Source organism: Marmota marmota, unplaced genomic scaffold (genome assembly GCF_001458135.2).
Source record: "Marmota marmota marmota unplaced genomic scaffold, marMar, whole genome shotgun sequence".
NCBI classification, from domain to species: domain Eukaryota; kingdom Metazoa; phylum Chordata; class Mammalia; order Rodentia; family Sciuridae; genus Marmota; species Marmota marmota.
In genome coordinates, this window is record NW_026000016.1 from 41,150,033 (window position 1) to 41,173,405 (window position 23,373).

The 23,373-nt window shown below is 47.8% G+C and overlaps 1 protein-coding gene across 19 annotated transcripts in view; it reads right to left on the reverse strand.

The window, feature by feature from the left end:
• Nfasc (neurofascin) overlaps positions 1 to 23,373 on the reverse strand; it is a 175,800-nt gene that overhangs the window by 134,589 nt on the left and 17,838 nt on the right. The window contains exon 1 of one of the 19 annotated variants that reach the window (XM_048809575.1): positions 2,452 to 2,746. The exons of the other annotated variants lie outside the window; for them this stretch is intronic. The gene's annotated coding sequence lies outside the window, so the exon portion shown is untranslated. Of the gene's footprint in view, positions 1 to 2,451; positions 2,747 to 23,373 lie in introns of those variants that run through there. 19 annotated transcript variants of the gene reach the window in all.

The window sequence follows — 23,373 nt, forward strand, 5'->3', positions numbered from 1 at the left end:
TGACCACCATGCTCCGTGACTTCCTGGGTGCTGGTTGCTCTCACTCCTTGCTTCAGATCCTCAGAGGAGGAGAGAAAGTCCCCCAAACACAACCCAGGCCCACCCTTCTCAGGGCCACTGCCATGCTGCAGATCGGGTGGCAGAGGGGGACGAAGCCCCCCGAGCAGCCCAGGTGGCTCACTAATTCCAGGGAGGGGCTCTTTCTGGGGCCTCCACGGCCTCAGCTTGGAGCTCCCCCAGCAGCTGTCCCTAGCAGACTTCAACTAGAGACGTTTGTGTCTCACGCACACAAGGACAAAGCATACCGAACTCTGGTGAGAAGCCCAGAAACAGACCCCCGGCAGGAGCCAGGGGCTTCTTTCTGGTGAACAGGCATATCTGACTCAAGGGCAGAAGTGAAATGTCCACAGGCTACTTCTGAGCTCTCCAGGAGTGTTTGGTCTCTGGGGCCTCGGACCCCGGGGAAACATCCAGCCTTTCTGCCTTTCCTCAGGGCCCCAAATCCCAGCCAGGGGTGCCTGGTGACTGTGCCCCGGTGCTTAATGCAGCTTGACATCTGTCAGTGGGCAGGCTGCTGCTGGTCTCGAGTCCAGGAAACAAAGCTGCCATAATCCCAAGAAAGTCCCCCAAGTAGTCATCAATCCAGAGTACAGGCTGCAGGACAGCCCTCTGCGGAAGGGCAAGCTCCCTCTCAAAGATCTCTAAAGAAGAACATTCCACACAGATCCTCACCAGCAGCAAGTATTTCCTTGCACCTGACTTCCTATGGCCACCAAAATAATCTACTTTGTCTCCTTGTCCTGCAAGGCAGCATAGCCAAAACTCTCCAAGAGAGCCAGCTCTTGGGCATGGGCAGAGACCCAGCCCAGTCTTACGACACCAGACAGCAAGCTAAGTTCTCTGCATCTGCTTCCTCGATTCTAAAACAAGGGTGGCGCAGGTCATTGGGTGTCTCTGTGAGGACAAAGCAGACTTGTCATGGTGAAGCCCTCAATGAACAGAGGCCACTGTTGTCACGGCTGTTGATGGCATTGCCATCTCGGGGAGGGTCCTCTTACTAATATCTCCTGGTGTGCCAGGAGCATCAGCCTCAGAGAGAGGACTGTGCGCGGACCACAACAACGCGGCCTGCCTCCATGGAGAGGGCCTGAGTCTCATCCCTGGGCTTTCCAGGAACTGCCCACAGCCACTGACAAAGTTTCAACAGAGCTATAGGGTCCCTTGAAAGGTGCGGTGGAGGCTGCCAGGCCCTTCTTCCAGGCCAGGTGTTCTCCAGGATGCCTGCATCAGGGTTGACCACACACAACCTGCCCCCACTGTGCAGCCCATCCCTGCGTCCTCTCTAGGTGGAAAGCAATGGCCCCAGGGTCCCTGCATCCTGTGCAGAGCCTCCCCTACATCCGATGCACAGAGGCCCGGGCGCTGTGCTCAGGGAGGCCTGGATCTCTGCTCTGTGTGCAGAGAGGTGATGCTCGAAGTTTCAGACACTCTGCCCCCCACCCCGGGGGGTGGGGAGAACCAGCCTGTCTTTGAGGAAGTGAACCCTCTAGTCTGAGCCAGGGATGCAGTGTTCCTCCAATACCCTCAGGTCAGCCCATTTTGGCCCTAATGCCTTAAATGGGGTCACTGAGTTTCTAACTCAAATAAAACTTTAAAGTCACTATATCCAAACTCCTGCCTTCGGAAGCTTATGAGATGGACGGAAGAGACTGTCCCCTCTACTAGTCTCTGGCCCTTTCCCATCTCACAGCCAAAGCAGCATACATCTCCTCAGAGCCAGGCAACCCAGCCTTGGATGGATACTGGCGTCACCTTGTCCTGGTTCAGCACTAAGTGACAGGGATCAAAACTCCCCAGAACCAGAACCTGAACCTGCTCTCCATGCCCAGGCGCCAGGTGAGGACGGAAAGGACCATTCTCACCCCCTCCCAACCAGCAGCTTGGGTATTTCTAGTCTGACATTCAAGACTGATCCAGACAGGCTTGGGTGGGAGGAAGGGCCGGTTTGGGATGGGGGAACCCACAGGAAAGGGCTGAAGGAGAGGAGTAGAGGCTGTGGCCCAGGAAAGGACAAGGCCAGGGCCAACAGAATCTCTGTGATCAGATATACAGCCCCTTAGCTCCCTCCAGCAGCGTGCTCTCGGCTTCCCAGACACCCCTAAGACCAAGGCTCTCCTGCCACCCACAGCAGGGCTTGGGACACTCCTCCTAAGGTCCCTGCTCTGTAGAATATCACCACCTCTCTGCCTTCCAGCCTGCCTGCTGCAGACCCCAGATTCACCCCCAGCGGGCTTGGCAGCTTCTTGCAGACCTCAGGCATAATACACCTGCAGCGAGCTCAGGGCATCGCGCACAATCCTGAAGCACCACTTCAGAGCCTCTCAAGGCCAAAGCAGGAGCAGGAAGGGAGGGGTCAGGAGGCAAGAGGCCAACGAGAGCTTAGCATCCTACCTCTCTCCGGAGGCCCAAGGTCTCCTCAGGCGTCCTTCTCGGGGACAGGTGGGGATGGAAAGCTGGCATTTCTCAGGCCCCAGGTCCCAGCAGGCAGACGTAGCCCCGAGCACAGTTCCAGCCAGAGCCTCTGCCCTGGATGCCACCCCAGCGCATAGGCAGCAGCCCTGCCCTGCGTGGATTCAAAACCATCCTTGGTCTCCCTGTGCCTTGGCAGCCCCCACTTGCCACCTCCCCAGCCCTCGGGGGCATAAACAGGGCTTTATTATCTCAAGCCCACCACGTCCTCTGTCCTCTGCAAGCGAGCGTGTGAATGGAAGGCCACACAATACGCTGGTTGAGTCATGGCCCCCGTCCCCTCCCTCTGCCTAGCTCTCACTCACCGCTGGGTCCCCCTCATGCATAATGGAGGAGTTGTGTGGCCTGTGACACAGCCAGGCTGTGCTCCTCAGGCTCTGAGGGGATTGATGGAGAGAGGTACCAGGCTGGGCCAGGCTCCCCAAGGCGTGGGTAGGGTGGGGAGCAGACCCCCCAGTTAAGACTCAGAGATGTAATGTTTTGTGGGGGAGCAGAGTGTGGCAGGGGTGGCATCGGCTGTCCCCCATATACATGTCCTGCACGACCCCAAGCCAGGGATGGCATTTGTCATGGAACAGTTATCAACATCCACCCTGTCCTGTCCAGGGCTGTGTGCTGGCCCTGCACAGCTCCACTGGTCCACATCTGCTGGAGGGTCTGGGGACCAGCATCTCCTCCACTCGACAGCCCATCACACATTTGATGACAGCAGGGCATGGCCACCTCTCACCTGTCCTGATCTAGTGGCAATGTAGCTCTGTCCCTGACACCGCCCCTCAGAGACCTGCTTCTGTTTGCTCCCATCCCATCTCCTTTCCAAGGAGCAAACTTCAGTGGGCCTGGGATTCCCTCCTTACTTACTGGTGGGAGCACAGCTTCCTAACAATCTGCATGGAGAAGTCAGCAAGAACATTTAAATGTCTTAAAAATTTGTATGCTCTCTGTTCCGTAAATTCAATCTCTAGACGTGGGTCTTCAATAAACAATCAAAGACCCACTTCTAGAAATTGAATTTAAGGAACAAAGGGCATACAACCAAAGACAATCAAAATACTTAAGTCACACCAATGTTCATCAGATGACGTAGGTGCCTTGGAATCCATGGGGAATGGCTCCAGGGCCCCCCGAGGATACCAACATCCACGGATGCTCAAGCCTCCCATGTAAAATGGTGCAGCATTTGCAAATGACCGATGTGCACCCTCCTGTAGACTTTAAATTATCTCTAGATTACCTACACTACCTAATAGAAGTATAAGCAAATGCTACGTAAATAGTTATTATACTGTGTTGTTTAGAGAATGATGGCAAGAAAAAGCGTAGACAGGTTCAGAACAAATGTCTTTTTTTCCTAAATATTGGTTGAATCTATACAGGCAGAACCCACAGAGATGGAGGGCTAAGTGTACTTTTTACAATAGTTAAAAAAAAACTAAACAGCTATGAGTAGGAGAAATGAAAACAAACTGTGTTACATCCCTGGTTTGACAGAAAACAGACTGGGAATTATGAGTTCTGGAGTCAGAGGACCTAGGGTCAAAATTCGGCTCTGCCTGTTATTGGCTGCATTACCTTGGGCAAGTTACTTAGTCTCCCTGTGCCTCAGTTTCCTTATTTATATGGTTGGGACAATCACAGCATCTGACATTACAAGGATTCAATAAATGACAGTACCTGATACTGTAAATGCTAAAAAAAAAAAAAAAAACAGTTTAAATTCTTACTATCATAAGCAATGAAATATAGTTATAAAAATGGTGAAATAATAGAAAAATATTTTAATAAAATGGAAGATTAAAAAAGAAGCAGACTCTTCTATAATCCCAGTGGCTTGGGAGGTTGAGGCAGGAGGATCGCAAGTTCAAAGCCAGCCTCAGCAAAAGCGAGGCTCTCAGCAACTCAGTGAGACCCTATCTCTAAATAAAATACAAAATAGGGCTGGGGATGGGGCTCAGTGGTTGAGTGCCTCTGAGTTCAATCCCCGGTACACCCACCAAAAAGAAAAGCAGACTACAAAAACAGAATGACTGAGTAGTGAAATTATGAATTATTTGCATTTTCTGTTGTGTTTACATTTTCTAAATTTGCTAGGAGTAAAAGTTGCTTTTGTTAATAAGAAAACGTGTCTGCAGGGGTCTGTGTGCAGGGCAGCAGAGATGGCAGGATGGCTCTTGATTCCAGATGTGGCAGAGCCAAGAGCTCATATGTTGTAGCCTCTCTGCCCACCACGGCCCACTGTTGGCCCCTGCTGAGCATCAGGTCAACAGCCCAGCACACTGGCCCCAGCTCCCTCCAGCACCGATTTACCCCCACCCATGGCTCTTGCCTCCAATGGACATGCTAGTGGCCATGTGGGGTCAGCACAGTGAAGAAAGGCACACCAGAGAGCAAGGGTTGGCCCTCAGCTTCAGAGTTGGGACAGAGAGGGCACCCCAGGCTGGGGGCAGAGTCCAGTCCAAGCAGAGGCTGCCCCTCCTCCACAGCAGCAGGGCAGAGGGCTAATGGAGAGAATCAGCCCACACTACAGAGGACTAAAAAGAGGTGGGAGTCTGAGAAAACCAGACAGGCATCCAGACAGGCATCTGGGTGGCCCAGGAGCAGGGAAGACCCAGAGGGCAGCTGCTGTTGCGCTTCCCACTCTGTTCCTGTCCCCTGGAGCTCAGCTCAGTGTGCGAGTCCCCCGCTGGGCACTTCCCCTGGCTCCTCTCCTCACAGAGGCAGTGGCTCCAGCCCACCTGTAGACGCAGTCCTGGTCTCAACCCAGGGAGCCTGACTCTCCAGTGAGGGACAGAAGCAGGCAGAGGTGGCAGCCAGGGTGGGGGAATGTAGCGGGGAAAGAGAGAGCTGCCAGGGCTGGCCTCGATGTGGGTCACATTGGCCGAGGACAGCAGGCGCCAATACAGAATGGCCTTGATGACAGCTGGAGGGCCTGTGGGAGTGCCATCGTCAGGCAGCAGAGTCACGCTTCCTGCCACTCCCCACCCCGCAGGATCACACCCCTGCCAGCCAGGCCCCCTTCAGGTCCTGCTGGGCCAAGTCCAGCCCACCTGCCCTGCCACTCCAGAACACAGCAGTAGTGCAATGACTGCCTGCAGGGACAGAGGGGACAGGCGGGCTGAGCAAGCCAGAGGCCCTCCATCCAACCATGTCTACAAGCTACTGCTCATGTCGGGATGAAGGTCCAGAGGGTGCTGACCCTCACTGCCCAGTGTGGAAGTGAATTTGGTTCCAACAGGGCACTTGCAGTCAGGAAGGATTATGTCCGAGGTATTTAGCAGGAGCTGGGGGACCCTGTCAGAGCCACAGAGATCGCTGCACTGAGGGGCAGGTGGACGACAGCCACACGGAGGGTCTGTCCAGGACCAAGACCCAGGCTTGTGCAGCCCGGGCAGCAGCTGTCGAGAGTCAAGTCATTTGGAAGTAAGCCTTCGAGGACAGATGAAGAGTCCCTAGGGCAGCCAAGGCCAGGGAGGCACCCACCTGGGCCTGTCCCTGCTTTGTTGGGTGTGACTCTGTATGGGTCTGTGGTTATGCCTATGTGTGAGCGTGCAACTGTGAGTCTATGGAAGGCAAGTTGTGGGTATCTCTGGGGAGGGCCTTCAGTCACCGTGTGTGTGCCCAGGGAGTGTGAGCCTATTCTGTATGTGTGAAGTATCTCTGGGCACCTGCCTGGCTTGTGGGTGTTGTGTACCTGTGTTCCAGGGTGTCTGTCTTGATATAGGTATGTGCTCACCTATATCAAGTGTGCAAATCCCCTGCTCAGTGTGCGGAGCTATCTTAGTATGTGGTCTGTCTCAGTGATAGGTATGTAGGTGTGTGTACTGTAGGGTTTACAGGTTGATATGGTGTGTGTGTGTGTGTGTGTGTGTGTGTATGTACGTGGTGAGTTCTTACATATAAATGTGTGTTTTGATATTGGGTCTCCTCCTGGTCTCAATGTGTTTTTTTTTTTTGTTCTAGTTCATGTATGTACATCTGTGAGTATACACACCTACCTTTTTTTGAGGGGGTAGGTACCAGGAATTGAACTCAGGGGCACTCAACCACTGAGCCACATCCCCAGCCCTATTTTGTATTTTATTTACAGACAGGTTCTCACTGAGTTGCTTAGTGCCACGCTTTTGCTGAAAGGCTGGCTTTGAACTTGCGATCCTCCTGTGGCAGCCTAGATTACAGGCATGAGCCACCGTGCCTGGCTGCACCTCTATCTTGATCCATGCACTGTATCTCTGTGTTTCCCTGTGTGTGTGTGTGTGTGTAGAAGCAGAAGCTGGGGAAGACAGGGCAGTCTTATGGCCTCCCTATTGTCCACTTGGGAGCAATACTGCATGCATCTTCCACAGACCCTGCAGTGTCTCCCTAGTTGCAAAATACAATCCAGTTCCCCTGTGCCATGCTATTCCTCCAGGAAGCCAGCCACCCAACCCTCCGGCTGGACCTGCCTTCTCCCACCCCTGGCTCCCTAAGCCTATTTGGTATATCCCTCACTAAGCCCAGATTCCGTTCCTTTGTTGCAATAATACGTGCAAATATTTCCTACCTACATGCTAGAGTAAGATGCAGAACATAGACTTAGGGACTCATCTTTTGCAGCACCCCAGGTTCCTTGTCTGATGTCTGTACACAGAGGCTTGCAATAAATGCTTACTGACCTATTAGACTTGAGTTTGGCTACATGGCAAGCTGGAAATGGAAAGGGCAACCATTGTCCTGGATCCTTTAGAACTGGCAAGTATAAGACATAGGCTGAGACATGCCAGCCCTGGTGTGCTGCAGAGCTGGGGAAAGTCTTTTGCCCTTTCTGGACTCAGGATCTGATTCTGAAGGAGGCTCCTCAAGGTCAGATAGAACAGCTCCACAGCTTCTCCATCTTCATGAAGCTCGGTTACCTAAGAACTGACCTCTCTCAAAAGCTCAGCATGGCTCCAAAGGCCCATCCACAGCAGAATTCACACCCAACTCATGCCCAGGCTGTGTCCACTTAGCCGTTTTCCTTTAGCAACCCTTGGTCATTCTCTCTGCCACCACTATGCCCATGCTCCATGTCCAAGGTTCTTTTGGGAGGGCTGAGCTTTAGCACCGTGAAGATGCACCTTGTCCTAATTTTAGTACAACCTACCAGAAAGGCTAAGATTTTATAGGAGGGCTACCTACCAAATGATGATAAGGAGGTGGTTCATCACCCTGAACTCTCACAGAGTGCAGGTGAAGGAGTGGACCGGCATAATCACTTTGTAAAGCTGACAATGTGAACCAAAGCTGAGCACACCCGAATCCTGTGGCCCTGTAGTTTTGTCCCTGAGTATTTACCCAACAGAAATCAGGGCTTACATTAGTAAAAAAGGCATGTTTGAGAACAACTATTCACAAATTCAAGTAAAATTGCAAGCAGCTCAAATAGTCAAAACAGAACAAAGTCAGAAATTCACATTTCCTGATTTCAAAAATTACAAAGCTCTGGAAATTCAAATAGGTGTGATAATGGCATAATGATAAACATCTAGACCAATGGAATAGAACAAAGAGTCTATAAACAGACCCACACATCTCTAGTTGATTGATTTTTGACAAGACTGCCAAGTCCATTCAATGGAGAGAGAACCGTTTCTTCAACAAATGGTGCTGGGACAACTGGATTTTCACCTGCAAAAAAAAAAATGAAATTGGATCCTACACTACATACCTCACACCGTAAACAAGGTTAAAATGGGTCAATAACCTAAATGTAAGAGCTAAAACAACAAAACTCTTAGGATACAACTAAACATAAATCTTTATGTCTTTGAGTTTGGTCGGAGATTCTTAAATGTGACACCAAAGCATGCAGTAAGAGAAAAAATAGATGGGATTTCATCAAAATTTACCACTATTGTCAAAAGGTATTATTTAGAAAGAGAAAAGACAACCTACAGAACGGGAGAAAATACTCATAAGGGTCTAACATAAAGAATATATAAAGAGCTCATGAAACTCGGCAACAACACATATACAAATCCAGTTTAAAAATGCACAAAGGACTCAAATAGACATCTCCACTAGGAAGATAAACAAATGATCGAGAAACATGAGAAATATGTTCAACATCACTAACTAAATGCAAATCAAAACCACAATGAGCTATCACTTCAAAGCACCTACTAAGATGGCTTTAATCAACAAAACAGAAAATAACAAGTGCTGGCGAGGACATAGAGAACCGTGAGCATGCTCATCCATTTTTCATAGCTGGGACAAAAGACCTGAGAAAAACAGCTTAGACGAGGAAAGACTCACTTTGGCTCACAGTTTCCAAGGATCTAGCCCACAGTAGGCTGGCTCCAGGGCTTTAGGCTTGAGATGAGGCAGAACTTTGTGGCAGAAGGACATGGAGGAGGAATTGCTCATTTCGTAGCAGGAAGGAGGCAGAGAAAGAACAAGAAGGGCCAATGACAAGATAAACCCTTTACTGGCATACCTCCAGGGATGGACTTCCTTCTAGGTCTTACCTCTTCCAGTTTCTACTACCTCCCACTAATGCCATCCAATCATGAATCCCTCCATGGATCCATCTATTGATGAGGTGGGGGTTCTCATGACCCAAATCACTTTGGATACCAAGGCTTCAACACAAGAGTCTTTGGGGACACTTCCTATCCAAACCACAACAGGATCCCTCCACACTGTTGATGGGAACGTAAAACAACTCAGCCGCTGTGAAAAAAGTGGGTAGCTCCTTGGCAAGTGATATGCAGAATGACTATATGACTCAGCAATGTCACTCCTAGGGACATACCCCAAAGAATTAAAAACAAAGATTCTGATACTTAAATGCCGACATTCATTGCAACATTATTCACAATAACGCAAACATGAAAAAACCCAAGCGTCCTTTACAGATGAGAGATAAACATAATGTTGTATATCCATATGATGGAATATTATTGTCATAAAAAGAAATGGAGTTTGGATACACACTACAATATAGATGAACAATGTAGAGAACATTATGCTAAGTGGAAGAAGTTGGGCACAAAGGGACAAAGATAATACAATCCCACTTACAAAACAGAACAGGCAAATTCATAGAGGACAGTAGATTAGAGACTACTAAGGGCTGGGAGGGGCAAAGAAAGGGTGGTTACTGGTTACTGGTTTAACAAAGTTAATAGAGTTTCTATTTGGGGTGATGAAAACATTTTGGAAATAGACCAAAGGTGACAGTAAGCACCCCTGCAAATAAAAAACTTTAAAAAATTTTTTAAAAAGGCCAAAATTATTTTATATGTGTGTGTATATATATATATATATATATATATATATATATATATATATATGTATATATATTATACATATGGTATATATGAAATGTATATACCACTTAAATATATATAAAGCCAATTATATGTATAAAATATATAAATTAAATTATATGTACTACACATATAATATATAATATATATGCATTATATAAGTATTTTTTATGTATACACACACATACACACACACACACACATAAGTGCAGTAAAAAAAATTCAAAAAAGCTGCAGCATCCTCCCTGCTTTGCTAAGCTGTCAATATCTGACCCTGAATAAATGATTGCCGGGATAAATGAGACAAAGACATGAAACAGTTTCAGAAGTGCCATTTCCCCTGAGGTCTTCAAACCCTGGAGTGAGTTACTGTGGTGACGGAGTGGAGGGGCATCTATTCTTGGCTCTGAAATTCCCCTGACCTTGTCATCCACTTTCAGGCCTGGTTGTAAAATGGGGACAGTGTCACCAGCCTCCAACATGCCTCTGAAATGTGCTAAGAACCAGAATGAACTTATCGGGCTCCTCACTTTCCCTGCTCCTCTCTCTAGAGTTCTGTATTTCTACGCCCATCACTGATGACTTTGGTGTTTCGAACGAGAAGGAAAATCATCATCAACCATTAGGTCAAAAATATACCTGGTACTTAGGCCCCGGTGCTCTGCAAGGCTTCTTTGTCAGACTTCCAAAGCTCACCAAAATATTTAAACTGAAGCCCTGAGTAGTCCAGGCTATGGTGAGACACACGCTATTTGAAATTTTTAAAACTTAAGCTGGTCAGGTGGTGCACACCTGTAAGCCCAGAGACTCGGGAGGCTGAGGCAGGAGGACCACAAGTTCAAGGACAGCCTTAGCAACTTAGCAAGGTCCTAAGCAACTTAATGAGCACTTCAGCAACTTTGAGAGCTCCTGTCTCAAAATAAAATATAAAAAGAACTGGGGATGTGGCTCAGTGGTTAAGCACCCCTGGGTTCAAACCCTGGTCTCCCCTGGTTCCAAATTAAAACAACTCACTAAGGCGCCACCTATACTTGTCACCAGCCACCCTTCTCCTCACACAGCACCCACAAAGATGGGGATCAGCAAAAACCGTGATGTTTCATCCATGGTCCCTTCCTCAGTGACCCAACCCTTAGGAAGATGGGGATGCTTCTTATACACCTGAGGGCTCTCCACTGACCGGTCCCCTCCAGCAGTTGTGGATGTTATTTTGTGTCAACCATCCTCCCACACTTCCAGGTGATAATTTAGACTTGGTCTTCCTAAAACTCCCAAACTAAAAATCTTTCTTGGATTTCCTGAAGGCATACATAATTCAATAACCATTCACACCGGCGTTTCATTGGATGCCTATAAAGCCTTCTGACTGATCTTTTAAATGAACACACCAGAATTTATACATTTCAATGAGCGCTGTCTCGTTCAAAGAGGTCCCCTCGGGAGGCTGTACACACATTCCAACAATGCGCCTGTCCGACTTGGAACATTTCTGCATCTCCTCTTTTCCAACGGCCTTCAAAGCCTGCAGCGTATTCTTTTGATGGGCCCCCATGGTGGCAAATTTTTATTCTATCAAGGTAGATGTGATTTTTTTTTTATTAAGTTGAAAGACAGAACTAAGAACAGGAAAGACGGAGGTGCTGCCGATGGGAATATGGTTAGTGTCAAAAGCAAAGAATGATCATCAAGGAAAGAGCTCTGGGCTCCTCTGAGGGAGGATGAAACAAGGTTCTAAGCATTGGTGTCATCAAAGGAACACACGTGCAGCCCCCAAAGGGTGTGGCTTTGGGAGATAGCACCTATCTGGGTGACATGATAGTGTCACAAAAAAGAATGAGAAATCACCCTGTTGCTATCACTACAGTCCCTTGTTCTGTCCACCCATGTCACTCTGTCTTGATCCGGGACTAAGAACCAGAAACCTCCCTACAGTAGCTGCTTAAGGTCATGAGCCTGGAGTGGGCACAGGGAGCGGGCTGCCCACTCACTCCAAAGAAGGTAGTGACCACACATGAAATAAAGTGGCCCGAATCTGGCAATTCCTCTATACATTCAGGGTTGAATGACCACATGACCCAGCCATGCCATTCCTAGATATATACCCAAAAGAACCGAAAATAGCTGTTGGGACAAAAGCTTGTGTACAAAAATGTTCATAGCAGCACTGTTCACAATAGCCCTGTAGAAACAGCCCAAATGGTCCCTCAGCCGATGAATGGATAGACAACCTGTTTGTATAGATAACTGAATGTTGTTCCTCCGTAGAAAGGAATGGAGTGTGGATGCCTACTATCATGTGGCTAAACCTTGAGAACATTATAATAGGTGTAAGAAATCAGACATAAATGGTCACATACTGTAGGATTCCATTGATAGGAATTATCCAGAATAGACAAGTCCACAGAGACAGGGCAGATTAGCGGTTGTCAGGGGCTGAGAAAGGACAATGGGAATGACTGCTTAATTGGTAGGGGGGTTTCCTTTGGGGACGATGAATGTGTTCCAGAACTAAACAGTGGTAATGGTTACACATTTAGTACACTAGGAATGTACTGAATACCCCTGAATTGTGCATTTTAAAATAGTTAAGGCTGGGGGTGTAGCTCAGTAGTAGAGAATTTGTCTAACATGATCAAATGACCTGAGTTTGACCCTAAGCTCTGCCAAAAAAAAGAAAAAGGATAAAAATGTAGATTCTATGCTATGTGCATTTATTATAAAAAGAAAGAAGGAAGGAAGGAGGAAAGGGGGGGAGAGGGAGAGAGAGACAGAGGAAGGAAGGAAGGAAGGAAGGAGACAGAATAAAGAAGTGGACATTATTCTGTGCTGGCTAGGTGGGGTGGTGCACACCTGTATAATCCCAGGTACTTGGGGAGTCTGAAGCAGGAGGATTGCAAGTTTGAGGCTAGCCTCAGCAACTTAGCAAGACCCTGTGTCAAAGTAAAATAAATAAATAAGCTTATTAAATTAAAAAGATTAGGGATGTAGCTTGGTGGTAGGGAGCTTCTGGGTTAAATCCTCAGTACCAGGGGAGGAAATAATGTATTCTAAATTCTGGCAGGACAGCTTTGGTATGAAGAAGGCAGCAGCTGGCCCTGGTTGGCAGCTCTCAAAGGTAACAGCACTGAGACCCTCACAAGTGGCATAGCTGGAGGGCAGTGCTGGGACACAGGCCACAGGTCAGTGACAAGCAGCCCATGTGCTCTGGCCCTTTTTGATGAGAACGAGGGAGGCCACGTATGGGAAAAGATCCCCGTGGGAAGAGGAAGGAAAAGGGCCTGGGATAGGCCAGAGGGGGACGTTTCTATTACAGCTGGTGTTCTTTCTACTCTAGTCCCTGCCTGTAGCACCACGGCCATCGGATCACAGCCACACTGTTGTCTCTTTTGGGCCATCAGGGAGTGAGCCTGTGGGCTGGGGAAGGGACAGGGAAGGAGCAGCCCTTTCCCTTCACCAGCAGCTGCTTGTCATGAGGGCCATCCGGCCTCATTCCTCTGCTGGCCACCTCCTCCCTTCTTTCCCCACCTCCCTAGGGATGCTCACAGATGCTCCTGGGCATATCTCCATCCCCAGCTGGAGGCTTTATCAGGAAGTGAACACACCAGGCAGGCAGCTGAGGCTGGTCTAAACCATCAGCTCCTTGGCAGCCTCTAGCTTAGGGGTATGCTTCCTAATCTCTGTGCTTGAGGATTTACCAACTCAGAGAGGAGACAAGACCCACAGCAGCAATTACAAGACTAATAACATTAAGACTGAAATGGTTATTATAGGTCCACATCCCTTATTGGGTGTGACAGCCAGTGAATCAAGGGAGCAGTTAATTTTAATGTGGAGGAAAAATAATTTAAAAATTTGAATGGTCTCAATCAGTGCAGCTGTTGGACTAAAGATCCAGCCTCTGCAAAGGGAGACCCCCCCGCCCCGGAGAGAGTTTGCTCCTGACCATTTATTCATTTATTTCACAATGTAGCACAGATATTTCCTGGGCCCCTATTGTGGGACCCTGAGGGTAGACTCCCTGCCCCTGTTGTTCACTATGGCATGATGAGGGACATGGAGCTTTGGATGAGCCGCTAGCCCCTAGCATTTTCAGAGCCAGGAGGAAGAAATGAAATACCTATTGCTGCAGCCAGTGGTGGGCAGTCACAGGGAGGACGAAGGGATGATGTCCTACTTGAGGGATCCCTTGGAGCTCAGGGGCCCCTGCCAGTGAGCAGAGCATGGTTAGAAGTTAATGCCACCAAGTTGTTAAAGGCCATCACTGGACAGGGTGTAAGAAAAAGAAGCATCCTGAACGCTTGTGCTAAGGCAAGAGGCCTGGCAGTTGGAAAGCCAGTGAGAGGACCTCTCACTTAAGACATCCAAGAAAAAGGAGCGAGGGTCATGGCCCTGGCAATAAAGGAGCTGCTATGGCCCCCGCCCACCCCCCCAACAGTCCCTGCACCAAGCAGGTGCAGTGAGGTCAGGCCAGATGCAGGAAGGCTCAACTCCACGAAATGACTCCTGAGACACACAAGAAAAATGAGGGGGGAGGGAAGTGTCAAATAGAAAGTAAGGAAGGGGGAGAGAGGGAGACGGAGCCAAGCAAGGAGAGGCAGCTCTGAGAGGTTAACTGCCAGGCAGACCTGTTGCCATGGCAACGCCCTCCTGCATGGTACCCAGGAATAAATTATTGATCATGGACACTGCTTCTCCGGCCTCCCCAAAGCCCCCAGTGCTCTCTTTGCTGCCGTCATTAGTCTCCCCCTCACTCCACCTGTTCGGTATTGGCCTGAAAGAGTGACTCCAAGGCCCAGCAGGAGTCCAGCAGAATCACGAGGCCTCCTCCAGCCCCCCCCCCCTTCATAATTACGCAGGCTTGCTATTCTAGTCACCAAGTACGGGCTGAGTTGTGTCCTCCTCAGACTCATACGTTGAAGTGCTAACCCCCAGGACTTCAGAATGTGGCCGTATTTGGAAATAGGATCTTTAAAAAGATAACCAAGGTAATAAGGCCATCTGGGCGAGCTCTAGCCCAATACAACTCATGTCCTTGTAAGAAGAGATCAGGACACAGATGGGCACAGAGGGAACACAGCTAGCTACAGCCATGGAGACAGGCTTTAGGAGAAACCACCTCTGGTGACACCATACCCTCACACTTCAGCCTCCAGAAATGTGAGGAAATAAGTTTCTTCTGAAGTCACTGAGTCTGTGGCACTCGGTTACAGTGACCCTAGAAAACTGACATACCACCCAAGGAGGTCTCCCAGAAAGCCACCTGTCATTCTGGAGAGCCCCCACAGGATTGAAAACTGTCTTGGCAGCAGGGTCGGAGGTGTTGAGATTCCATGTGTTCCCCAAATGAACTTCAGGAGCTGGGGCCAGGGAGACAGAGGATACCTAAGAGGCAGAACAGTCTGCCTGACACCAGCCAGCAGACATGGCACCTAGAAGGCAGGGGCAGGCAGTGAGCAGGCACCCCTGGGTTTCTCTCCTGGGGTGACCATCACGGCAGTCAGTCCGATGCCCTAAGGGAAGAGAGCACAGGCTGACAGATGGCGGAGCAAGCTTGAGAAGCGGAATGACGAGAGTGAGAAGCAGCCCAGGCCCTGGCCCTGGGTGGACCGGCTACAGGGCCTATTTTGAGGAAGAGGCAGCTCTGCTGTCTGAGTCTAGTGTGAAGAACTGGGAGGGAGTGACCTTCACTTCACAAGATGAGCAGGATGGGAAGGATGTGGAGAAGTCGGAATCCCGCGCGTTGCCATTGGGAATGTAAAATGGCGCCACCATTGTGGAAAACAGCAGGTGGACTCCTCCACAAGCTGCACGTGGTTCACCCTGTGGCCCCCAATGCCCTCCTAGGTATGTTTCCACAAGAACCGAAAACTTGCCCTCAAGCAAGTACCTGTGCACACACACTCACAGCAGCCTTGCCCACAACAGCCAAAAGGAAGAAGGGCCCAGAAGCCCATCAACAGGTGAGTGAGGAAACAAACTGGTGCATACACACAGCAGATTATAAAAAGGAAGCACTGCACTGGGGATGAGCCTTCAAATTAAAAGAAAGAAGACAGGCACGGAAGGCTACGTATGGTATGATTTCTTTTATTTGAAATACCCGGAATACGCAAATCTTTACAGACAGAAAATAGATTAATGGTTGCAGATCCACAATGTTTTGGAACCGCTGCCTTGCCTTAGTTTTAAACTTTTCCATCACTGCTCATGCCCATGAACGTTGTGGATCTGCAAAACATCACTGAATCCTTCACTTTAAAACTGAACTGCTTAGGTGATGAGAATTTCACCATGGTAAGGGATTATTTTTAAAGTTATGTACCATATATATGGGGGGGTGTCGTTCCTTCTCCATGACCTTTCCATCAGGACTGGCCGTCCCCCTATGTACTCTCACTGACATCTTAAGCCTGGCTTTATCTCGGAAGCTGTATCTGCATCAGCTCATGGGGATTTTCCCGTCCGTCTGGGCACTCACTTTCCCTGTCTGTTGTCCTCTTAAAGATCTTCTAGGGTTTTTCAGCTCATTCCTCCAACTGGATAGTAAGCCCTCGAAGGCAAAGCCCCATCTTTTCATTCTTATCCCAAGCAGGGTGGCAGCGAGGTACCACAATCGAGAAACAATCAGGTTCTAGCCACATACATGTTGCGCATCCCTCATCCAAAATGCCCTGAAGTCTGGGACTTTCTGAGCATTGACCTGATGCACTCCAGCTGTGCTAATGCTGTAGCCCATCAGTGCTCAGAGCACTGTGGCTAGAGTCAGGTGAACTGATTCTATTCTCTGAGCCTGAGTCCTGTGGATCCCCATAAGGGCTACCAGTCTGAGTGTCTGGCGGTGATGTGAAGAAGCTCAAGTGAGGGTCTCTGCTTGGGTAGAAGAATGCTGTATGTTGAAAGTGCGAGACAACGTAAGACACTCTTTATAAAGCACACACTGACCAACTGCCTGATGAGCTGTGGCCACGCCTGGTACACTGACCCCTGGTATCTCAGCCTCCCTGAAGGTCTAGAAGAGTAGCTATCAGCCCACCTGGACAGGACTTAGTGGAAAACCACTTCTCATCAAGGGTCCTCCAGGGGAAGGAACGACTCCTGCCTGGGCAGAACTGGACCTTGGAGAAGCAAAGACAAGAACCTTGAGCAGAGTAGACCCATCTCCTGATGAGAGAGCAGAGCAGAAAGACCCCAGGTCGGGCAGATCTGCACTAAGCTAGGACTTGATGCCTGAGTCCCAGAGATGCAAGCCCAGCGGGGGCTGACCAGCCTGGAAGAACTCCAGGGCAGGTCACGCCCATCTGGGAGGCAAAGTGAAAGGAGAAGCTTTTCCTAAGGAAGTGACAACCAAAGAGTTAATCCCAGAGTGGTACACGCCCACCTGTCCAAGGGTCCCCTCCCTCCTCAAACCGCAGCATCTGCTGGGAATCCATATGCTTTCGCTCCCTGCAGGTAATTAGGTCAGCTTAGAGGATTTCCTAGGTCAGGAGGTGGGACAAGGACTCACTGGCTCAGGTGGAGCTCCCAGGTGCGGAGCTGGCCCCTCCCCACAAGACAGGCACTCACGTATTCAGTTACGTGTCAGCCAAGAATGATGAGGTCCTGTGGGGCAAAAATGGAAGTGGGAGATACCTGCAGCCCCCACGCCTACAGCCCCTTGGTGAGCCCACTGCCCCAGGAACAGAACAAAGGAAAGAGTTGGCGCTTGCTGGAGGAAGTGGTCTATGAACAGGTCAGACAGAAAGGATATGGCGTGGGAGTGGGGAACGGGCAGCTAATGGCCCTCAGGGAACCATGTCACTGCAAGGTTATTCTAGTGATTACGTTTCAGCTTGTGAGACAGGTCAGAAATCTCTCTGAGAGCCCCGCAGAAGAAAGAACACAAAGATGTCAAGTGGAAATCTCTTATGGCCCATCTCTCTCCTGTCTCTCCCTCTCCCTGGGGTGGATTCCCCCTTTGCCAAGAGAGAGCCAGGAGTGCGCCTTGCTGGTCCCCATGGATGGGAGTAGCAGACAAAAAGGGGGTGTTCTGAGAAGCCCAGCTGAGAAACTCATTCACACCCTCACCACAGGGACTCCCTTCTCACTCTCTAAGCTGGAGCAGCCAAGAGTTTCAGAGACTTCTTTCAACTTGTCGTGATAGAGACAGGGTCTGGCATAGGTGTGGCATAATATTAAGAATTATGTCAACCGCTGTGTTCAGGACACACAAACATACACACAGCAAAAGTCTCCCTCAAATAGGAGTAGAACACAAAGAACTGGCTCAAGGGTATGAACCTTAAGCTCTTTGGGGCATCATTGCAACTGCACCCCACAATACTAGAGAGCCAGAGACTGTGGCCTAGGAATAGAGGGATACAGAAAGAAAGCTCTTGGCTGGGCCCTGGGAGGCCACTCAAGTCTAATAGGGGTTATGAGACACACACACACACACACACACACACACACACACAGGAAATGACCAAAGTCGAAGAGGATTAACATATAAAATATAAACTAATATGATTATAAGAACGTGTTTTAGTCATCTTTTTTGCTGCTGTGACTAAAGGACCCAACCAGAACAATTGTAAAGGAAACGTTTATTTGAGGGCTCACAGTTTCAGAAGGCCAACTCCATTCCCCCAGGGATCAAGGTGAGGCAGAACATCACGGCAAGAGTGGCCGAGGGAAGCAGCTCACGTGGTCATCAGAAAGCACAGAGAGACCCCACTCTCCAGATACAAAATATATACTCCAAAGCCACGCTCCCAATTAATCACTTCCTCCAGCCACACCTCACCTGCTTCCAGTTACCACTTCGTTAATCCCAACAGGGATTAGCTCACTGATTAGGTTAAGGCTATAACCCAATCGTTTCTTCGCCAAACCTTCTTGCATTGTCTCACATGTGAGCTTTTGGGGAACACCTCATATATCCAAACTGTAACAGAAATAAAAGCAATCCTCAATCATTTGCACTAAATGTCTATATCCAGGCCAGCTTATTTCTGAGCCTGAACACATTCCAGTCTTCTGATATGGACTCCAAGTATATTAAAGCATTTGCTTTCAGCCTCAACAAAAGAAAAAAATAGGAAGGATAATCTGTATATATTTTAAAAATATATCAAGATCATTCCTAGGCCAGATGTGAGCTGTAGATTATCTGGGATTGGGGCTCCCCATGGCATTGCTTCCCATCTCTTAGCATGGCCATAAAGACACCAAGCCAAGCCCGGAGGAAGAAGCATGGGGACAGGGTCTACTGACAGGACCAAAGATGCTCCAGGTGTGTCCTGAATCCAAGTCCACGGGACTTTCCCCCAGACCAGATTGTCAATCCCTCTTTTAAAGGTCACCATTTTCTCCTCTAAAACAAGTACCTAAAATTCTGATGCCATTGAAGACACAGCTTTCAGCAGTATTCCCAGGAGTCCCAGGACCAGGCCTGGAACTCATCCACCCACGGATCAACCTTGGCCAGGATTAACTTTAAGCTGGAGGGAAAGGAGAGCAAGAAGTACAATCAATATGTCTGCACTTGTCTCTGAGCCCCACGGCAGACACCAGTCACGGTGGCTGAAAGAGCAGGACACTGTCCTCTACGCGGGGTTATCCAATCTCTGCTTAAACACCTCCGGAGATGCTAAACTAACTTCTCCCTCCACCTTCTATTGGGGGCCACTTTATTAGGATCAGATCTCTATGTCCCTTCCAGTTCTAAGATCAATGACTTTAATAGCAGAAAGTTCTTGTGTTAACCATACAGAAAACTGCTCTCTGATTTTGGTTCTGACAAGTGGACTCTCAAAGAACACGTCCAACTCCATAGTCTCAACAGCAATCCAGGGGCACCACCCCCACTGTGCTCCTGTACTCTCCCTGACCACCTCAGGGTTCTGGAGCATCCCAGCCACAAGGATCCTTGGAGGCTCTTCCTATCAGCCATCCTACAATCAGCCCAAGGAAATTTTAAAATATTTGGTTGATTTTTTTTTAGTTAAAAATAATATTCTGCTGCCATATATAACAAATTAGAATAAAAATATGCTATTTTAGATCAACTTATACTAATATTTTTATGAGTGCATTGTAAAGTAATACTTCATAATGATTTTTGTATGTATAAGGCAAATCTCAATTTTCCCCCATTTAGCAATGGTACATGCTGTTCAATTTGTCTCAGATTAACTAGATAAGAAAAAGGATGACTTATTAAACATTTTTTAGATGTCATATCATGTCATACTTGGGGATCAAATTACATTCTAATAATTTTTATCAAATATTAAGGTATAATAACTAATAAATGGGAATGATATCAAATTAAAAAGCTTTCTTGCATAGCAGAAAAACAAAATACAAATGCTGGGGTTGTGGCTCAGTGGTAGAGCGCTCACCTAGCATGTGTGATGCCCTGGGTTCGATCCTCAGGACCACATATAAATAAATAAAATAAAGTTACTGTGTCCACCTTCAACTAAAATATATATATATATATATATATATATATATATATATAAATTGAGAGTGTGAAGAAAGAACTGACAGAAGGGACAAAATCTTTCCCAGCAACTCTTCCAACAGAAGATTAATATCCACAATATATAAAGAACTCAAAAATTTAATACCAGCTGGGCATAGGGGCAAATGCCTGTAATCCCAGTGACTCAGGAGGCTGAGGTAGAAGGATAGCAAGTTGAAGATCAGCCTCAGCAATTTAGTGAGGCCCTAAGTAACTTAGCAACCCTGTTTCAAAATAAAAAATAAAAAGGGCTAGGAATGTGGTTCAATGGTTAAGTGCTCCCAGTTCAATCCCTAGAACCAAAAAAACAAACAAAACCCAAATGAGACAACTGATAAGTAGGCCAATGAATTAAACAGATGTTGCTCTAAAGAAGAAATTCAAATGGCCAAAAAAATATATGAAAAAAATGTTCAAAGAGTGTGTGGGGGGGAGGAACACTTCATACACTGTTGGTGGGATTATAAATTAGTACACTGCACAACAGAAATCAATATGGAGGTTCCTTAAAGATGAGGAATGGAAGCACCACATACCCAGCTATTCCAGTCATCAATAATTTCCCAAAAGAATTAAAGTCAATACACTAGAGCGATACATGCAAACCCATGTTTATAGCAGCACAATTCACAATAGCCAAGTTATAGAAGCAGCCAAGGTATCTGTCAATACATAAATGGATAAAGAAAATGTGGAAATCTACACAATGGAGTTTTATTCAGCCACACAGAAAACAGAAATTATGTCATCTGCAGGGAAATGGATGGAACTGGAGAGGGTCATGTTCAACAAAAAAAGTCAGACACAAATGGACACAAAAATACTGTATGTTTTCTCTTGAAATTGAAGCTAGGGAAGAAAAAGTAAAACAGGCACCGCATGAAAGTAGAAGGGAGACCAGGAAATAAGAGGAAATGGATAGAAGGGGGAAGGCATGAGGGAGTGAAATGGATTAAATTATATTATGTGCATGGACAAATCTGTAACAATGGATCCCACTATTATGTATGCGCATAATGTACAAAATGATATAATTTTTTTTTAATTTTAAGGTATAAAAATGGTCAGAAGCTGCTGGGTGTGGTGGCTGTAATCCCAGTGACTCAGGAGGCTGAGGTAGGAGGATCACAAATTCAAAGCCAGCCTCAGCAACTTAGCGAGGCCCTAAGAAACTCAGTGAGACTGTCTCAAAATAAAATATAAAAAGGGCTGGGGATGAGGCTCAGTGTTTAAATGCCCCTGGCTTCAATCCCTGGTACAAAAATAAAATAAAATAAAAATTTTTTTAAAAAAGTGGTCAGAAGCTGCTCTCATGCCCTGAAGCTGAAAATTCATATATTTGGTACTTTGTATGTTTTAAATTGTGTTTCTGAAGAAGAGAGGCTTTTAGACTGATTAATGTGTACTTCTCTGTTATAGATGTGGATAGTATTATTCCCAGTGAATGAAAATCCAACTTAAATATAATTATCCCTTTTGTGAGTACTAGAAACATCTTGATGTGTTATAATATAAAAATCCTCGTCAAATGAATACAATCTGGTAACCACGGTCTTCAAGCAAATTTGTGGAGCTATTATTATTGTGCTTCTCCTTAACTCCATGAAGTTCCATATGTTTCCTGTCCCCACTAATGGTTCATTATGGATAAAATAAACAATAGATGACTAAGAAAAGCTTACTAGGAGGCCAAAGCCACCACTGCGGTTGGCACTGCTCATCAGATAACGCACTACTGGAGGATGGAAGCCCGAGAGGCCTCACACTCTTCCAGATCTTCACAGCAGGAGAGTCTGTTTCATATTAATGAGGAAAACAAGGAATAAAGGTATTAACCGATTGATTAAAACAGAAACGAAGTCCATGTCCTTACAAGCCATTTGAGAACCCCCCAGAGTTTCAAAGTCACAGGCTGGGAAAACAGTGTTCACCATGGGTTCATTCATGGCCTCACTGAAGTTTCTAGAAAAAAGTGGAGGCCCACAGAGGAGAATGAGCTACCTGAGGTCACCTGATAAGTCAGAGCAGGGCAAGGGTTAGTATCCTGTCTGCCGGCTTAGTCCTCTATTCTCATGGTGGCCCCGAGGGGAAAGGATGGCTTCAAATTCTACTGGAGATGAGGCAGTGTCCTGGGGTCTGACAAGAAGGGTTGGAAAGAGCTGCTGCAGAACACAGGCCTGTGTGCCTGGGTACCCCGCTCAGTGCCAGGGACAGCCCAGTGTGCTGAGGTACCCCTTCCAGTGCCAGGGACAGCATTTTTGCATAGAAGGAACTTAGTGGGTCAAAGTTTGTGGGATTAGTGAAAACGTCCTGGAAGAGAAATGGCAGCAGGTTCAATATTTGGACCCGGACCCCCAGACCCCTGCTGGGTCTGCTTTTGTCCCCTTTCTAGAGTCACGACAGTTTCAATCTCAGCACCACAGTCTCTCGCCAACCAGCTGCTGGCACTTGCAGGAGAGGTGATGAGAACATCAGCAGGTTAGAGTCTGGACTGGGAATCAGGAAACCTTGGTCTGGTCCCGGCTCTGAAACCAGAGGGTAAGCAGACCGTGGCTATGAGGTCCCCCTCAGGCCTCCCCTGGCAAAGTGAAGGGTTGATTCCTGGTTGAGTATGGTCCCTGGTTGAGCAGCAAGGGCATCAGCTGGGAACCTGGCAGGGATGCACATTCTGGTGGTGACCCCGGACCCACAGCCTCAGGAACGCTGGGACAAGGCCTCAAATCTGCTCTCACAAGCCCTCCAGGTGACTCAGATACAGGAGGCCCCAGTTTAAGAGTCCCAGACCTGCCTGTTTTGAAGGCCCCTATCAGTTCTGACAGTGTCTATCCCAGCCTGCACAGAGAGATGACCACGACCATGATGATGACGGTGTCAGTGCTGAACACTTGCAGGGTTCCCTCAAGGTGCCAAGCACTGCTCCTACTCTCCTCCAAAAATAACACAACGCCCTGTGGCACCAACTTCAGTAGGGAGACTCCACCACAAAGAGCGGCTGCTGAGGAGCCCAAGAATGGGGCCACTCTTCCCCTCAGGACTCCCGATCTCCTG